Source organism: Ischnura elegans, chromosome 8 (assembly GCF_921293095.1).
Source record: "Ischnura elegans chromosome 8, ioIscEleg1.1, whole genome shotgun sequence".
Taxonomy (NCBI): domain Eukaryota; kingdom Metazoa; phylum Arthropoda; class Insecta; order Odonata; family Coenagrionidae; genus Ischnura; species Ischnura elegans.
This window is the reverse complement of record NC_060253.1, coordinates 99,940,099-99,958,486: the sequence shown is the minus strand read 5'-3', so window position 1 is coordinate 99,958,486 and position 18,388 is coordinate 99,940,099.

The following is an 18,388-nucleotide window of genomic DNA, read 5'->3' as shown; positions in this document are numbered from 1 at the left end:
TGCACGAAAAAGAGAAGATTGATGACGCAAGTATTCACAGAAGAAAGAAGAGGAGCATCGTAAGAAGACGTGTGCGATATTTGCGGTTTAGTTTTGGGCCCTTCTGGTCAATTAACAAAAATTTGCGTAAGGCTAGGCGTTTTTCCGTGCGTTAGTTTTAGTTTTTTTGTGCCGTGGTTTTGCATTACGGATTCCATTGCGTCATGCAGGAATGTGGCTGTGGCTAGGTAGGAAATGTGTGGTTTCCTATTGATGCCATGTTCACGTTCTTGTGTGCTGCTTTGGAGTGGTGCAAATCCTCGGAAGGGTTATTTATTTGTGTATGCACTAACCCGCTCTCTCCCTAGGTCCGCAAGCCATCGCTGGATGTGAAGAGAAGAATGAAGATTCATCGGAAGAAGAGAAGACAGAAGAGGATGGCATCGCAGGACCAGAAGAAGACGACATCTTAGCTTTGGGCCCTTCTGGCCAGTGAACATAAATTTGCGTAAGGCTAGGCGTTTTTTTTGCGCGCGTTAGTTGTAGTTTTTTGTGCCGTGGTTTTGCATTACGGATTCCATTGCGTCATGCAGGAATGTGGCTGTGGCTAGGTGGGAAATTTATGATTTCCTATTGATGCCATGGTCACGTTCTTGTGTGCTGCTTTGGAGTGGTGCAAATCCTCGGAAGGGTTATTTATTTGTGTATGCACTAACCCGCTCTCTCCCTAGGTCCGCAAGCCATCGCTGGATGTGAAGAGAAGAATGAAGATTCATCGGAAGAAGAGAAGACAGAAGAGGATGGCATCGCAGGACCAGAAGAAGACGACATCTTAGCTTTGGGCCCTTCTGGCCAATGAACATAAATTTGCGTAAGGCTAGGCGTTTTTTGCGCGCGTTAGTTGTAGTTTTTTGTGCCGTGGTTTTGCATTACGGATTCCATTGCGTCATGCAGGAATGTGGCTGTTGCTAGGTAGGAAATTTATGATTTCCTATCGATGCCATTGTCACGTTCTTGTGTGCTGCTTTGGAGTGGTGCAAATCCTCGGAAGGGTTATTTATTTGTGTATGCACTAACCCGCTCTCTCCTTAGGCGCGATTTATCGCTGGACATGATGATAAGGAGAAAGAAGACACTTGGAAGAAGATTGGATGGTGCATTTTACCGAGCTGGCTTCTTGCGGCTCTACATGAGTTGCAGCAGATAAGGAGCGGTATGATCTCAATACTCATTCAAATTTGGTTCATTTTTCCAATGCAAATTTTTAACTTAACGAGTTGCTTGAGAATGTTCAATTTTGCATTCATTAACGGAACTCAATTGTGCTCATGCTTATACTGAACTTCTAATTTGCCCATAATGCCATCAAAATTAACAAATAAACTTAATATCCCCCTCAATTTAGTCATTGACTACTTAGTTTGAAAATTGTACTTGGTACTAAGTAACTGGAAGTGATATTTCATTGACCAATTAACTTCGAAATGAATTGAAAACTTATGAAATATATTGCAATGGGCAAAATATTTTTTTGTGCCAACATTTTTCTGGATGACTCATAATCACCTATTAACGTATTTTCTTTTCAATTGTTTTCAAGTCAAAATATCACCTCCCTTAACAGTTTCCGCAAAATATTTTCACATTATAAAGCAGTCCGAAATACTTTTATTTGTAATCAGTTTCTAATTATCTGTTTATTTATTATAAATTTTATTTTGATTTTTCATTCTGAATTATTTAACTTTTTTATCCTGTGAAAGGTTACCCACTTCAAAATCAATCCTTAATTTTTCCTATTTAAACAAATATATAGTTCCATTTAATTGGAATTATTTTTTTATTTTAATAAGTTTTATTAATTAATTGAATATTATTTTAATTTCCCCTGCAATACGGGAAATGTTATTTTTCACTCGAAGTTTTTTTTAAATCTAATTAAAAGGTGAGCCTTATTACTCTCTAACGTCTATGCGCCATAAGAAAATTTATTGATTGATTCAGCCATGAGGCCTATTTTCTAGGACATTGATTTGTCTCTTTATGAGTGTTCGTTTTTTTTCCATTGCAGAGTTCGTTGGATCGTCTTGTGTGAGTTGACTACTCGAGGCCTCGGTGAAAGCACGTGCAAAAAGATCGAAGGAATGCAGCTCGTTGCCGCAGGCAGACGGTAAGATTTCATTCATTCCTCTTCCAAGTTTTGAGTTCAGTTCAGAACCATTATTTAGTGATCACAAAGGTATACTATAATTTTTACATTCAGGAACCACGATGATAAAAGTAATGAATGCGTAATAAAATAAATAAATATTTTCACTTTTCCAACGCGAAAATATTTAATTAAACCGCACCAAAAATTAAGATCTAGCGCTATTTTTGCTACACTCACAACACTTAAATCCCGCGCTGAATCTCAAGGCATTGATTGGTTGACGACAACGATAGCGTTTACTTTCATATATTTCGGTTTGATACCTCATTTCCATTAAATTTAATAATTCGAATGAAGGACAATTATGGGGATTTTCGTGAATCTATCATAAGTATTTACTTTTCTCTTTAATTTTCTCATTGTAATGTGGAGGTCGAGGTTTCCATATTGGCCTTGCTTTTGGTAACTCAGCAACCGTCATGCGCGCTCAAGTAATTACTTCCTCGGAGACCATACCTGAGGGAAACATGAGATTCCGGTAATATTTTCTACCTTTCTGAATTTTTCCGTCAATTTAATGAGTACAAGTGACATATTTCAAAAAAGGCGCAACAATAATGTTACAATGATTGATACTCTTTTGTGTTTAATTTTGGGTACTTAATTTCTGGTGACGCGTTTTTCCTTGCTATTAAATATTTATTAAGCCAATGGTATCGGAAAAAATCAGTATATATTTTTCATTTTTTTCGGCTGTTTTTTTCTGAAGTGATACTTTGACCTCTGGCTCTTTGCATGATCTTGAGAATTAACTTATATTATTTCTTTCGTATCAGAAGACTTAATTATTAAATTACATCTTAAAAGAAATTATTAAAATACATCATCCTGGATAGGTGTTGTGTCCTTAATATGGATGCCATATTTGTAACTTCTGGTTTCGTCTTTTTAAATAATTTCATCGTATTGATTTTTATAATTTCATTATTGTTTTCCAATTCATATAATAGTACATATATTAAATGCAGAATGGTGTATATTTGCTATCAATTTTTAGTAATACCCATGAAGTCCAAGTAAGTCGTAAAAAAGGTATATATATAACAGACTCAGCTCACTGTAATGATTTCCGGGAAAATTTTTAATATTGCTTGATAAATGTTTAAAGAATAATGAAAATACATTGAAATATCGCCAATGAGATAAGCGTCAAAAAATTTGGAATTACCCGCTCTTGCATTTTTTTAATTTTAAAAATTTCTTGACAATTACAAAGTTAATATTTTCTCAACGCCTTCCTCGAAATGATATTTCTGAGCTGAGAGTTAACTTTTTAGGTCTCCCCTTCGTTGGATTTTGAGAATTTTTTGTTAAATTACCACAGGTCATGCTTGTGGACAACGACAGCGATTGCTTTTGGAGACAATTGTGGAGGTCCATGAAATGGACACCTGAAGGTTACTGCGCCAACAACTAGAGACTTGAGGATTTATCGTGAGGAAATGAAGAATGAAGATAGGAAGAAAGAAAACACCAAGCCTGAAGATAGTTGTTTTTTTTGCATTTTTTGTTGCAATTATTGTACAGGGTGCTTGTATATTTTTTATTTATGCATGTATTTTTTCCAGCTATAGATAAGATTTGCGGCAGGAGAGTAGGGATTTTATATTGCGTCCTACCGTCGAGTAGAAATAACTCAGATTAGGCAGGTCTTCGTATATCGTGGCCACGATTCCGTATTTAGGCGTTTAATTAATTCAGGCGTATAAAGAAGTATTTAGGTAGGCAGGGCTGTACGAATGGATGAATGTGACTTTATGAATGAGTGAATGGAATGTGATTTTATGAATGAGTGAATGGAATGTGATTTGATGAATGAGTGAATGGAATGTGGTTAATGAATGAATGAATGATATTAGTAGTAGTAGTGCTTGATTGTTATGAATTGCTAATTCTTTTTTGTGTAGTTTTTTTTATTCTTATTAATTTTGGTCGTAGTGTAGTGCATGCCCCCCTCAAATCCAAACTGTTCCCTCATCGTGGGGAGGGGGTGTAACAGGGATAAGTCATTAATTTACGCCAAATGCTTACAAAATTGCACCCTTATTGGGAATGTGATAGATTATTTTTTCTTTCAAAGTTTATGGAGTTTCCGCGTGAGTTGCAAATTGTAAATGTTATTTGATAACATGCAAATATGACTTATCCCTGGCTAAAACAGTTGGTGCATTTGTGATTTGTATTTAAATATGTGAAATCATTGAATATAATATATTATATGATGCTATGTTCTTTATTCCAGTGCTAAGTACTATTTGCATTACTGTTTTTGTGGTTTTTCGATAATATTGTACAAAGCCTTCTTTTATTTTTGTAACTATTGCTTGTATTTTTGCCAGCTATAGTTTAGACTTGGGGCAGGAGAGTAGGGATTTAATATTGCATCTGACAGTTGTTTAGAAATGACTCAGAATAGGCAGGTCTTCGTATTTGCGACCATGAAAATATAATTAAGTAACACCATGACCAGAATAAATTGTACCCATTGCTAAGGTCAATTTGTATTATTGTTGTTGATAATTTGTCTCGATTTTTTAATGATATTTTTTTAATAGCATTTGAAATTATTAATTTAAGAATTTTAAATACTATTAAATTGTGCGCATGTAATTTCTCCCTACTACTTTGTACAAGTAAAGGCAATAAAACTATTTTCTGTATACAATTGACTATGTTACAAAGGAGATGTTGTAAAAATAAAATATTTTAATATCTTTGTGATTGGTGACATAAAATAAAACATTTTACATGTAATTTTTGTGAAAATTAAAGTGCTGGTACAAATCCAGTAAAATGGAATGTCGTTAAAGTATTGACAAAATTTTACATTCGTCAGTTGACAATTAACCTAAATAAATTGAACATTTTCAGAAAGCATCCATCAAGTGCAATTACATTGGGCATATATTGTGTGCATAACTATATTTTAATTCATCCTACTGTATGCAAATAGGCAATTTGTTAACATTGTTAATCCATTTTTTGTAATGATAATAGGACATTGTTACACAAAAAGAATAATAACATGTATTTTTTCGGCTATAGTTTAGATTTGGAACGAAAGAATATGGGTTGTATATTAATTATATAATGCTGTCGATGGTAAATAACTCAACTAGGCAGGCCTTTGGACATCGTACAATGAGTCCATATTATGGCGTTAGATTAATTCAGGCGTGCATGTTGAGGTATTTAGTTTGGTAGGGATTTAACAATGGATGAATGTAATTTTGTGAATAAGGGTAATAGTACTGGTAATGCTTGATCAGTATGAATTGATTTTAATAATGTATGTTTTAATTTTTTATAACCATAGGGGTGTTCTGGGGACATAAACATCCCTCATATTTCTTCCCTGGAGGTAATGTCTGCAACGCATCTGCTGAGAAGACCACAAGCCCTCCAGCACTCCAATTTTCAAATTATGTTGTTACATTTCATTATGTATTCCAGTAATCAATGAATTGTTATAATGCTGCAAGATTATTTCATCGTTAAGTAGCTGAAAAGTTTGTAACGAGTGTATCGTTGTCTGATACCTCCGAAGCGACGACGACAAAAGATAATCAGTAAAGGCAAACCACATAATACCCAAACTCTTAGTACCTTTCTGGTTATGTGGCTGATTGAGAACTCGGCAGCGATCTGCCAGGTCAGTTCAACCATGACAATCAGAGCCTCATTTGCATAGCTAATTTGTATTGTTTTTTTTAATATCTAACACTGTTTGACAGTAAGATGGAGGGGAAGGGGCTTTGGGATATTAGCCTCGAATATTTATACATATGAGATTAAAATATTCCAGGTTGGGCACGCACAGTACAAGACAATTTAATAAAAATCTTTTCTAACTCTGAGGAAGATGGTAGTTGCCCCTGAAAATTTATTTATTTTCATCTTTAAGTGTGTATTTTACTGTGTGCGCCCAACCTGGGACATTTTTGTGTAACACACATCATAGAGGAATATCCTGAAATATTTATACATATAATGGTAATCAGGGGCGGATACAGGAATTTCTTTCTTGGGGGGGGGGGGCACAAGCGCGACCGTATTCAGGATTTTGTGCTAGGGGGCACAAGGATACTTTGTAATACAAAGCGAACGCAATGATAATGGGACCGTATTAAAAATATTGCATATTTTTTTAAGGGGCACGGACCCCCGTGCCCCCCTATAGATGCACCTATGATGGTAAGTTATTAGTTATATTTATATATTGTCACTTCTTGGTAGGGTAAGGTAGGTACCCCAAAAAGCCAGATGCAGTAATATCCAGTATTATACGTATGTATTTGAGTGCAAGAGCAATCTCACATGGTCACTAAGAGTCATACATCGCCAGCGAGAGCGGCGAGACAATTCCCGCAGCCGCTCCCGTACGAACTCCCGTTCCCCATCCAGCGACGGGCTATGCTGTTATCACGCGAGGTTTGCGGAGAAGACGCATCGCGTGTGTCCCCATGTAGCTTCGCGGAAAACATGTAGGGTAGTTGGTAAATGCGGCAAGCGCCCTGCAGTCGGCCGCCTTTTCATCACTGATGCTGCCTCTGAACTGCAGCATCTCATCGACTCTGGATCGGACTTGTAGAATCCTGGAGGGAAAACTTCGCTGTCGCTTATATCCTTCATAAGTCAACTCTCTGTTCCTATGACCATGTCTGCGTCCTGAAATTTACACCCGATTTTAGCACTCTTGTTTATAACGCTATGAAAGTTAATTGCGACAAAGTTAATGTCATATTTTATAGATTACCTTTCGGTCGGTTCTTTTCTTCACTGTTCATAAGATGAATGAATCATTATGAGAGTGCTAATCAATTTAGATATAATAGCTTTCCCTGCATTGCTGCTCCTAAATTTACTTCATGTGATGTGAGGATTTACGCATGTGTGGATCACCTCGGAGTGTACATTTAGAAAACTTTACTCCTTTAAAAAATCCAGTTTTGAATTTTTCGTAGTCACCATCATTATTATGTTGATAAAATAAACTGCATTGTTTTGCAATAATTTTGTTTAAAAAATGAAACAAATTGATTACTTCGGACTTAATCCCTCGCAAAATTCTCATGAAGTTACAGCGCATAGTATAGACCTACTCGGCTACGGAGCCACGTATTGGTAAGAGGTAAAAGGTGAGTCCAAATATGAATCCAAAGATAGGAAATGATATCTGCAGAAATCAAAAAGAGAATTTTCTTCATTAAAAATTTTATAACGACAGCAGTGTTTAATTAAGTTAATATGCGTTTAAGTGGATTTAAAAAATAGTTACTGCCATCCCATTTAACTGAAAAAAATTTTTGCCGAGAGGTTCAAATTACCTACTTCGGATTACTATCGCGGTAAGTCTGCTCCATCACCACTAGTCCATCTCACACGTTGACTCAGAAGGGGATTCATTACGAGCTTTGTCAGGAAAGGGAATGAACCAGTCTTCTAGTGTCACTAAATCAAACTGAATTTTCACACTCAGTGGCATTATTTGCTGTGATATTGCGGCGGATATTTTATGTGTATGTTTTGTTCGCTATCGCTTATCGAAAAGCTTCAGCGTTAATTGTAAGACGACATACTTCGACGGATCGGCCAGCTTACGAGAAGAAGTAAAGTGACGTTCTGGACGTAGATTTATTATCTAGTATGAGCTGCACAATTTATGTGGTATAAAACACTGCACATACCCCGCATACATTTCCCTTTAATGATGTTGTTATAAAAAATATTTCGTGAAGTGGGAATGTTGTTCAAATTTCCCTCCCACTGTTGCAATAGAAAATACGAAAACTCGATTTCAAAACTGCGGCGAAAGTGGCGCCGCTCCATTTGTTGCAATACTTCCGACTGTACATATTTCAACCTCATAACGGTGGAGAAATGTGGGAGTTGTACAGACGGGGAATATTTTTGATTGGTCTAAATTTCACTGTCTCATTGGCCTGCATGATGTAAAAAACGTATATTTTTCACGTAACACATTGATAACAAAAGTCTTTAAGGTCTTACACAAAAATATAATATCAACACTCGCAAATATATATTTATCTACTAATAGGTTGCTTCTATCTATAAAGTTTTTTTTTGGAATATGCCATCTGAAATTATTCACACACTGGAATTTAAAATTGGCTGAATCCTTCTTTTACTGGAATTGAGATCCATTGGTCAAACTTGACTTTAATTCTGCATTTTTTTGAAGTTCAGCGGTTCTTTTATTTATATTTCCACACATGGAAAAATCTCTTTCTGCATCTGCAGTTGCCACATGTCTCCACAGGGTTTTCACACTATTTTCTACGAAATGGGGAAAATCATTTTAAAGGGCAAGAATTAGCGGAAGTACTGAAAATTCTTTTCCTTCTTCCTGAACTGATCTAACAGAATCCTTCGAAGCAGAATAGCCAAAAAGTTCTTGAGTTTCTGTTAATGATAATATGAGGACATTAGCTACAAATGCGCCTAAGTCCTTTACATCAGTTGTCAATATACACCTTGTGTTGAATAATCTTCCCATGGCTGTAATAATGTTCCTCCCTGGGTCACTGTGTACAAGGAATGACAACTTCATATTAGTCTTTACACCTATTTGCTTCAGGACCTCACACATGGAAAGTTGCACAGATATTTTGAGACTATTAAGAGAAGATTCATTTTCTTTTCCAAACTGCGCATTGCTGACTAAGGTAAAGGAATTCAATAAATTAAGGTTGAGTCGGTTCTTAAATTTTTTCGGTTCTCGATAGATACTGGTCTGGTTCTATCCCACCGGTTCTCAATACATACTCAGTTCCAAGGATGAAATCTAATTACCTGAATTAATGGCAAATTTAAATGAACAACCACAAGAAATGAATGAAAATAATTTCACAAAAGATGTCGATCAGCAGGAAAGCTCTGCAAAAAAATGACTCCATAATTTTATTTTCCAAGTAAAAAAGTAAAATAACACATTGTTAAGAATGCATGATCGACCAATGTGTCTCATTACATCAGGCAGCCACGGGTTCTTTCACCAGATTTTTTGTTGTAACTTGTAAGTCAGATCAAAATACATTCTGTGATGTAGCTAGCTTAAATTGTTGCTTTAATTGACAACTTATTTGCATGCTTCACTGTCACAGTTCTTATAACCTCAACAATAAACTGCTCAACACGCCGGTGCAGCGACACTGGATAAACTGAGCGGCCATGAATTAACGCAAAATTGTAATGCGGTGTTGCATTCTGCAGGATAACCATCCTTTTCCACGCCTTGCAAAGGTTTATCAAATTACGAATCGGCTCTCGAAACACATTTTGCTCGTATGTCGAAGAATTAATGTATATATACATGAATCAATCTTAAGACCACTCTCAGACGAAAAGATTTTCCGCGGGCGCCGTCCACGGAACGGCACACGGCGTTGCAGGGAGTCGTCTCGTCAGAAAGCCGCCTGAATTTCACGTGAACGGCGACCGGCGAAAATCGTTTCGTTTGAAAGCGGCCTCAATGTAGCGTAGTCTATATTGCGTTCAACGGGCCGCACCCCCCGTAGACGGCGCATCGCCGGACCGGATTGAAATGGGCGCCGTGCCGTCAACGGCGCGATTCGACTCGTTTGAAGACATCCATACCCCAACAACACACATTTGGATATACATATGTATATATATTGTATTTTCATGGGTCACATACATATATATCTTTGTTATGTATTACATCTGTAGTACATATGTATTATTGAATGTATTTCCTTTGTATTCATACATATGTAAAAGTGGCACTTGTTACACGATAAATACATTTGTATTTTTTGTGTATTTTTGAAATTTGGATACATATGTAAATGTGGTCAAAAATACACAAAAATACAAATGTATTTATCGTGTAACACGTACCACTTTTACATATGTATGAATACAGAGGAAGTACATATGTAAATGTGGTCAAAAATACACAAAATATACATTATGTATATTTCCTGTAATACTTGGGAGGTAGATTTTCGTGGCGTCTTGCGAAATGTTCATAAACATTTTTTCCAGAAATAATATGTTCACAGCAAACGCCAGATTTCCCTATTTTAATGATCATTCATCCATTCGAATTTACACCCAGAAAGCTTAAAAATAAATCATATACTGGTCGATGTGAGCAAGGGTAGTAAAGATGGCGGCTATTTATGTTAATTTGTAAATGCATGCGAAATACAGACGTATTACATATGTAAAATTCAGTTTCTATCCGCGAAATATACACATGGAAAAATGGTTCACAATACATGAAAAATACAAAACATAGTACTTGCACAGATCAAAAGTAAAAGCGAAGATTGATTTTTTAAACAATATTTTAATGTAACTGTTTAGACAAAATATTAAATTCTCAATTCCGCGGCTCACTGTCGCCAGGGAAGTGAGTGGGATACAGTTATAATCTCGTGGACAGTAAACCTCGGCATTTCGTTCGAGACTACGAGAACGTGCTGTAGAAGGAACTCCGGCATCTACGCTACTAAACAAAAGGAAATCTGTTATAAACTAGCTATTGATGTATAGTTAATTTTATATTTGTTTGTATTATTATACTTATTAGAAGAATTGACATAGTGTTTTAATCCTCGATAACCGGTGCGTGTGGATGGTGTGCTCAACCCGAAGCTATGTTTTGCTGGAAATGTGCTTCAATCCCACACGTTATTGCGATTCGTGCAAGCCAGCTCCAGCAGTTTCCTGTCACTGGATTATTAAGGTAAGGTATGATTTATCTTTTATTGTATTGTACGCCTATATAGACTACATTAATTATGTTATTTGAGTATATTTGGATACAACTATTGGCGCAATGTGGTCAACACATTGCGCCAATAGAGGTAATTATTTTGTTTATGTTTGGCTATTGTTTTCCTTTTTGTTGAGTTATGTATCGAGGAGACTGGTGTCCATTGAAGTTATATGGTAAAACATAGTAATGTCAATCTTGTACGTATAAATTAATAGATTATGCGTCGTATAGTAATTCCGTGCTTCGCGGCTGAAGTTACATTTTTTCTTCTCTTAATTAAGAGCAGAAAAAATTGTTTAAAGGAATGTTTTCGTTCACGTGTAAGTTGTTTTATCGCTGTTTATTACCACAACCTACTGTATTGTAGTTCTTGCATTACTAGTTATCCTATGCTTTAGTCATAACATCTTTGACCGTAGACTTATCAGCGTAGCCTTGTCACTGATAGATTTCTCGAGGTTCCGAGCGGTTTTGCCCTCTACTTCTAATTATTTAACGAACAAGAAGTATTGGTCGTGTAATATCGGTTCCCTTAAAGCAAAATGTAATATTTCTTTCATCTTGAAATGCAGTCAATCAAGGTGCATTTCGTCATTATTATTAACACAAGATAAATACGTAATTTTCATGCGAAAGTTTGTCATTATATGTAAGAAAAAGGTGCGTACGGGCCAAATTTATTAATTATAATTTTCTTTTCATGCTCTTTCGCGCATACCCAGCAGGTGACGATGTAAATAGCTTGGCCTGGACAAGAGGAGAATGGATTACGGAAAAAACGACGAAGCAAAGCCAGAAGACCAGGTGGAATTGTTAATACCGAGGTAAGCTTTGAGGGAAAAAAAATTTTTATCCATAATGGAGAGGTTTCTTAAAGTTAAGCCTGAAATTATCGGTTATGTATGAAATTTATTTGTTTGAAAATTTGATATCACAAGTTTATATTTTTTCTGTGTGAGTCATCCGCTACTAAATCATGGTACTAATATATTAGTATCATGTACTAAATAAGCATACCAATGAATTCACGTTTCCTAGTTAATTTATATTTAAAAGTAGTCATATGATCTTTTCTCATATTTCTCATTCTTCTTAAGAGAAAGGCTATTAATTTTTTAAAATGAAAGCATATCCCCAAAATATATGATTTCTCAAAGGACAAGGTCAAATCTGCGCTAGCTGGGACCTCGGCATTATTGGTAAATGAGAAAATTTAAAACTTATGTCTGGAATCTAGCAGAGAAGCCAAACTTTCATTTGCATTCAGAATACAGAATTAGTACTAAAATTACAGACTTCACAGAACACTGACTGCCTATATGAATTGAAAAAAAATAAAATTGAAAGGCCTTGAGCTCCAATTCAGATCTTACAAAAAGATATATTTTTGCATGACTTTTAAACTTGACTTCTTCTTTTCTCCTTTCAGAAAGTGGCTAATTGTGCAGAGTTGGTTTCCTGAATTCAGGTTTCTTCTTGTGCAATGGGTTACAACGCTTGTTCCGTGCTAACATTTTTTTCTATTTTCCAACTCAAACCATTGTTTGTACTTGATTTATCTTTGTGCCATTTTTTTAAACTAAATTTCACCTACTGTTTGCTGGCCCTTAATGCTTGTTAGCAATATTCATGGCCACACTTGTTATTAGTGTGTATTATTTTATTTTTCTCTTTGAATAAATGTTTTATTATCTGTATGTTCTGGTTTCCTTATATTTACTCATCCGTTTGATCCATATTGATATTAAGTGGATGTGGGTCAGAAAATCAATATGTATAATTCGTATACGAGGGCCTGCAGATACATATGTATATTACATGTAAGGATATTCAGGTTTCCAATTTGTAATACGCATGTATACATACATCCTGAGGGACTTTTGAGCCACTTTTACGTGAAATATACAGACATAATACGATTGTATTCCATTGTATACATATGTATAATTCATGTATGGATATTCAGATTTCCAATTTGTAATACGCACGAATACATACATCCATAGGGACTTTTGAACCACTTTTACGTGAAATATACCGATGTAATACGATCGTATTCCATCTTATACATATGTATTTGGTCACGTATTTTTTATGTATTATTGTTGTAATACAAATGCCGTGTTATCTGGGTAGAGACCTATAGTCAATTGAGAGAACGTCACCGTGCTGCGGACGGTAGCAGACGAAAAGTCAGCTCGTTTGAAAGCGGCCTACGTGGCCGCGGCCATGGGAGGAGGAGGAGTTAATATCCTCCTCCTTCTTCCATGGCCGCGGCTACAGAATGTTACAATATTGGCGAGAGCGACAAACTGACGAACCCTTAAACGCGCGAGCTAGCAAGCAACTCTGAAAAGAAAAAAACATGGGCGCCATGCATTGGGAAAGTAATACATGCGATTTTTTACTTTGTTTCACTTTTTGGCCATGAATACGCTGCAGACCATTTACGCTTTGGGCGCCAAATTCAAATCCTCGCCACAGCCGGTTGCAAAGCACCGTCTACATGCGATCGGTTATTAATAGCGGTTTTTAAATAGACCTTGAGTGACAGGTAATGGTAGAAAATTTGGCGCGATATTTTCTACCATTACCATCGGTAATGGTAGAAAATATCGCGCCAAATTCGCGGAAAAAGGGCTTAAACGCGGAATTTCGCGCAGCCTTGGAAATTTAGCTATATAATTCGCGTTTTGCGGTAATTCGGTGCCCCTATTTATGAATAAATAGAATGCTTGTTTACATTTTCTAATATTATACTATGTGATTAGAAATGAGCAAAAAAACAAGGTTTGAATTTTTTGAATGATTTCATGTTGACATTAATACCATGTTAAATTTAAATGTGAGATTTATAAAAAGTATTGTTGACCTTAGCATTCAATTTTATTTATATACAACTGTGGTAGAATGTTTCAATGATGACCTGAAACACAAATAAAGATAACTAGGTAAAAGCTAAAAAGTTAAATTTTAAGAGATTAAATATTTTTTACAGTGGATTGCTGACTATAGTCACAAAAGCTAACATAAATAATTAATCATTTTAAAAAAGTCCTCCAAATAAGTAAGTATTCCATTGAAGTTATCATCACCTGTAAGCATCAAACCTCTATGATTATAGGCACATCCCCCAAATGACATTTTAAAAAAAATTTAGCATTAGCAGTTGCAATTTCCAGCACATGATGTACACATAATTATTCCCCCATACTTCATTCTCATTCTTCTGAACTCTCACTCTCCATCGACCAGACTTTGGTGAGGCTTGTCATCTTCTGTTAGCAAAACTTAAAAAGTGGATGATCATATAACAATTATGCATGGTGATTAATGTATCTTTTTTAGAAATGAATCACAATCCTTCTTCACCCAAAAAGCTCATTGAATTTGCTAAATCACCTTCAACAAGGAAAATTTGATACGACAAATCTAAAGGTGAACATAAATTTCACTATGACACTTATACCCACTTCAACGGAATGCTGAACAATTCTAAGTGGGCGTGAGCGCTGTCTTAATCCAGGATATTAGCCATATTAGTAACTAGCAGGTCAACTTCTGTTGCTCAGCAGGGTTATTCCACTAATCGTATGGCCGGGCCATAAGTCGAAATCGACCATAACTACGGCCTCGAGACATACGTATGGCTTCGAGCGATTCTACTCTGAGCGAAAAGCCATAAGTCGGGCGGTAGCTATGGCCTAAAGGCCGTAATAATATGGCCTGCCTAAGAGGCGGTCATAACTCGGGCCATACGAAATAACATTGCTCGCCTAAGGTGTTATAAAAGAAACTTACGAAGTGTCATCGATTACATAGCGATTGTTTCAAGAAATATATGAATATTGTGGGTGAGCACATACGGATTCAACGGGCATTGGCTAGATACGTATATTTAAAAAAGACGTCGATTTCATAAGGAGGATACGGGATACGTGTAGGTAATCCGTTCGCATACGATGACGATATTTTCATTAACTATTTCCGTGCGTCAAAAGTTGTTACTTAATTTTTAAGTAGATATAGCGGATGAGCTAAAAGTTCGCTTGTAGTTAAAAAGTTAGGAATACTTTTAACGGATGCTCTGCTAAAGTGAACGGAGGAACGGGCCCGTTCCTCTTCCCGGAGCCGGCTTTTATTTGCTTTCTGTGCTACATTTGCTAGCAGATTCCTTACTTGTTTCGAAAAGCTGTAGGTAGTTTGAAATATCCGCTATTAAATGTTTTATATTTTAAGATTCTCGTAGCATAACGGTTCATGAGGGAGGATATCTAAGAAACATAGGGCAAGAAATTTTTTTTGGCAGTAAGGCAATCTTCAGTAAGTCGATGCGTAAAGGACAAATGTCGTCCACAAATCAAGGAAAGAATGATAGTCTCATATTGATGTTTTAACTTTATACAGCTACCGAAACATAAGCCTCTGATAATAAAATTAATGAAACTTAAAGTTTCAATTTCATCTTTAGATTTCGTGCATTGGCTGGATTTATAAGGCTTTTGGGGGCATATGATTGCAGCCATGAGACAATAGTTACACCATTGGAAGGAGAGGAAGGGGTTTAGAACTACAATAGGATGTCATGTTCTAACTCTATCCATTACATGCACAATTCACGAATATTATAATACTGCACGGTACAAATTTCTTCTGCTTCTTCTCGCCCGTGATTTGCGTTCTTCACTTGTTTTAAAGATCTTCAGCGTCTGCCGCTAGATTAGTGTTTAAAGAAAATCCAAATTTATCCTTTAATAAGAGTCCATTTCGGTTAAGGAACATATAATTAATTTTTTATTCACGTTGGAACAAACTTCCTTCTCAAAAAAATGACTAGTATATAAAAAAGTTAACCAAACTTATAGTACCAATTATAATTCTCATACTCGCCTGCAGAAAGGGCGTTAAGACTTTTGGCCGGGCCATACGATATGGCCCCTCGAGAGTGGAATCGGTTTAGGCCGTAATTTCGGGTCAGACCATAAGAAACTTACGGCCGGCCATACTGGCCCCGTTTAGTAGAATAGCCCTGCAGGAATGTGATTCCGTACCTCCGTAGACCAAAGACGTCATACCATTGCATAACCCAGCAAAGGGGTTTTGCACCAAGAGGATTAATATATAATTAAGAGTAGCATCCTAAGAGTTGGAGCTTTGCAATTCGTGCAGCCACATGGAAACATATATCATGCAGGTGAACAGGCATCCTCTTTTATACGTATATATCAAAACACAGTAAATATATGCTCTACGCAGACGACTTACAAATATATTTTAATTCCACCATAGAAGAGCATCCATACAAAATCGACATGATTAACTCAGAGATTCGCTCAATATGCAACTGGGCTGGATTGAACTGCCTTCAGTTATACCCCAACAAAACTCAAGCTATATAAATTTTGGTAATAAAAGACTTCTAAACACAATTGCTTACGATAGCCTCCCAAATTTAAGTGTCACTTCCACCTCTGTGCCGGTTACCAAGACTGTAAGATATCTTGGACTCACGCTCACCTGCTATCTATCATGGGGTCAGCATGTGCTCGAAGATGTAAAAAAGGGAATAAGGATCTTTATTTATTGAAACTACAAAAGAAAAATCTTCCCGTTTCCACGAGAATTATGCTTGTTACATGTGTTATCTTCCCCATTATTGATTCCTGTATTCTAGTCTATAATGACTTACCTAGTGTATTTGAAATATGTCTGCAATGGCTAATTAACTCCTGTGTTAGATTTATTTTTGACTTACATTGAGATGAATATTTGTCCAAATTCTACATTGATCTGAATTGGTTACTTCTTAATTGCCGAAGGAATTATATCTTCGGATCTTTTCTGTTCTCCTTATTCCCAAACCAGACTCCTGCATACCTGTATGTACAGTGTACGAACCATTCATCTCCCGTAAAAAGTCACTGGAATTTCCACCCGCCGTGTTACTGACCTTGAAATTCCTCAAACCCACACTAATATATATTTCAAATCTTTTCATCTAACAGCACCTAGATTCTGGAACTCTCTACCACCAAATATAAAGACGTCACAATCACTGCAGTCGTTTAAAGGAAGGCTGTACTCCTATTTGAAGTCTAGGGCTTAAGTTAGTCTCCTCAGCTTATTAAAGTAATCATCTTAAACTTGTGATGTTACCTAAACTTTCTACATAAATATACATATGTTTGTGTGTGTTCATTATGATCTGTACGTTAAAACTTTTATTTTTGTGTTATAAATATTGAATATTTTACATTTTCCTGTCTAAAATTCACTACTCGTTTGCCTAGAAATAATCTCCATTTTTGTCAAAATGTCATTTTTTTTGGAGTAGAAAATTTTCTATATTTTTTCTCTCATAGGTTTTACCATAGAGTAAGTATATTCTAGAGGGCTCACGGCATAGGAGGAAATCGTATCGACTGTTTTAATTCTCAAACAGCCGATAGATGGCCCTTGAGTGACGAGCTAGAGGCGAGAGAGTCAGGTCTCAAGGTTCCTAGCTTCTCCCCTTTCCATTCCGCCTATGCGAGACAGAGTGATTCCTTTGACGAATTGCTACAGACTTCCGCAATGCGTTACTGGAACATTGGCAAATTTAAGAGATAATATCGCCGATGGTATTTTGTCGGAAGACATATTACTGAGCCAATTTGTGAAACTTTCTGCACTCCAGTTAATAAGGCAAGGAAATATTACCCGTGAATTAGTTCCACGGTGAAAATTTGATGCAAAAGCGGAGAAACATTTATGATAATAGGAATTGTTGGTTTGGAGATTCTTATTTCAGGAATAAAGGACATATAAAACGTAAAAGTTATCAAACAACAACATGCGAATAAATATACAAAAGATTTCACATTTATTTAAATACAACCTGGTAGCAATTTTCCACAACATTTTAATGCGTACGATGCGTTTCGGCTCACAGACCCATCATCTGGTACAATTTATTTATTTATTTCATCCAAGTTTATTCTGTGTCCATAATATATATTTTTATTAATTAAAATGCTCATTTGCAAACTTTGTTGTATTCCACACAGTATGCATTAAAAACCCAACCGGTTTCCTTCTTTTCAGGTCTTTAGCGTTATCGTAAACCTCTAGATAAAGACCTGAAAATATCGAAACCGGTTGAGTTTTTTCATTAGTACTGTATTGAATACTAATTGGTTTAGTTTTGAATTTATAATGTCACCATACCGCAAAGTGAATTCACAAAACATCATTTCGAATATATTTATACGTTCGTGATCGTCTATTTCATCGCCTGGTGTGGTCTTAAAAGTAAAAATGAGCCAAAATTGGTCACGATAGGCGATGGAAACTCTCAACTAGGAAATACGTATCTAATAATGAGTTGATCTTTAATAAGAAGGAAGCGATCTTTAGAATCGCAATACAAGGAGGGATATCCCTTAATTAAG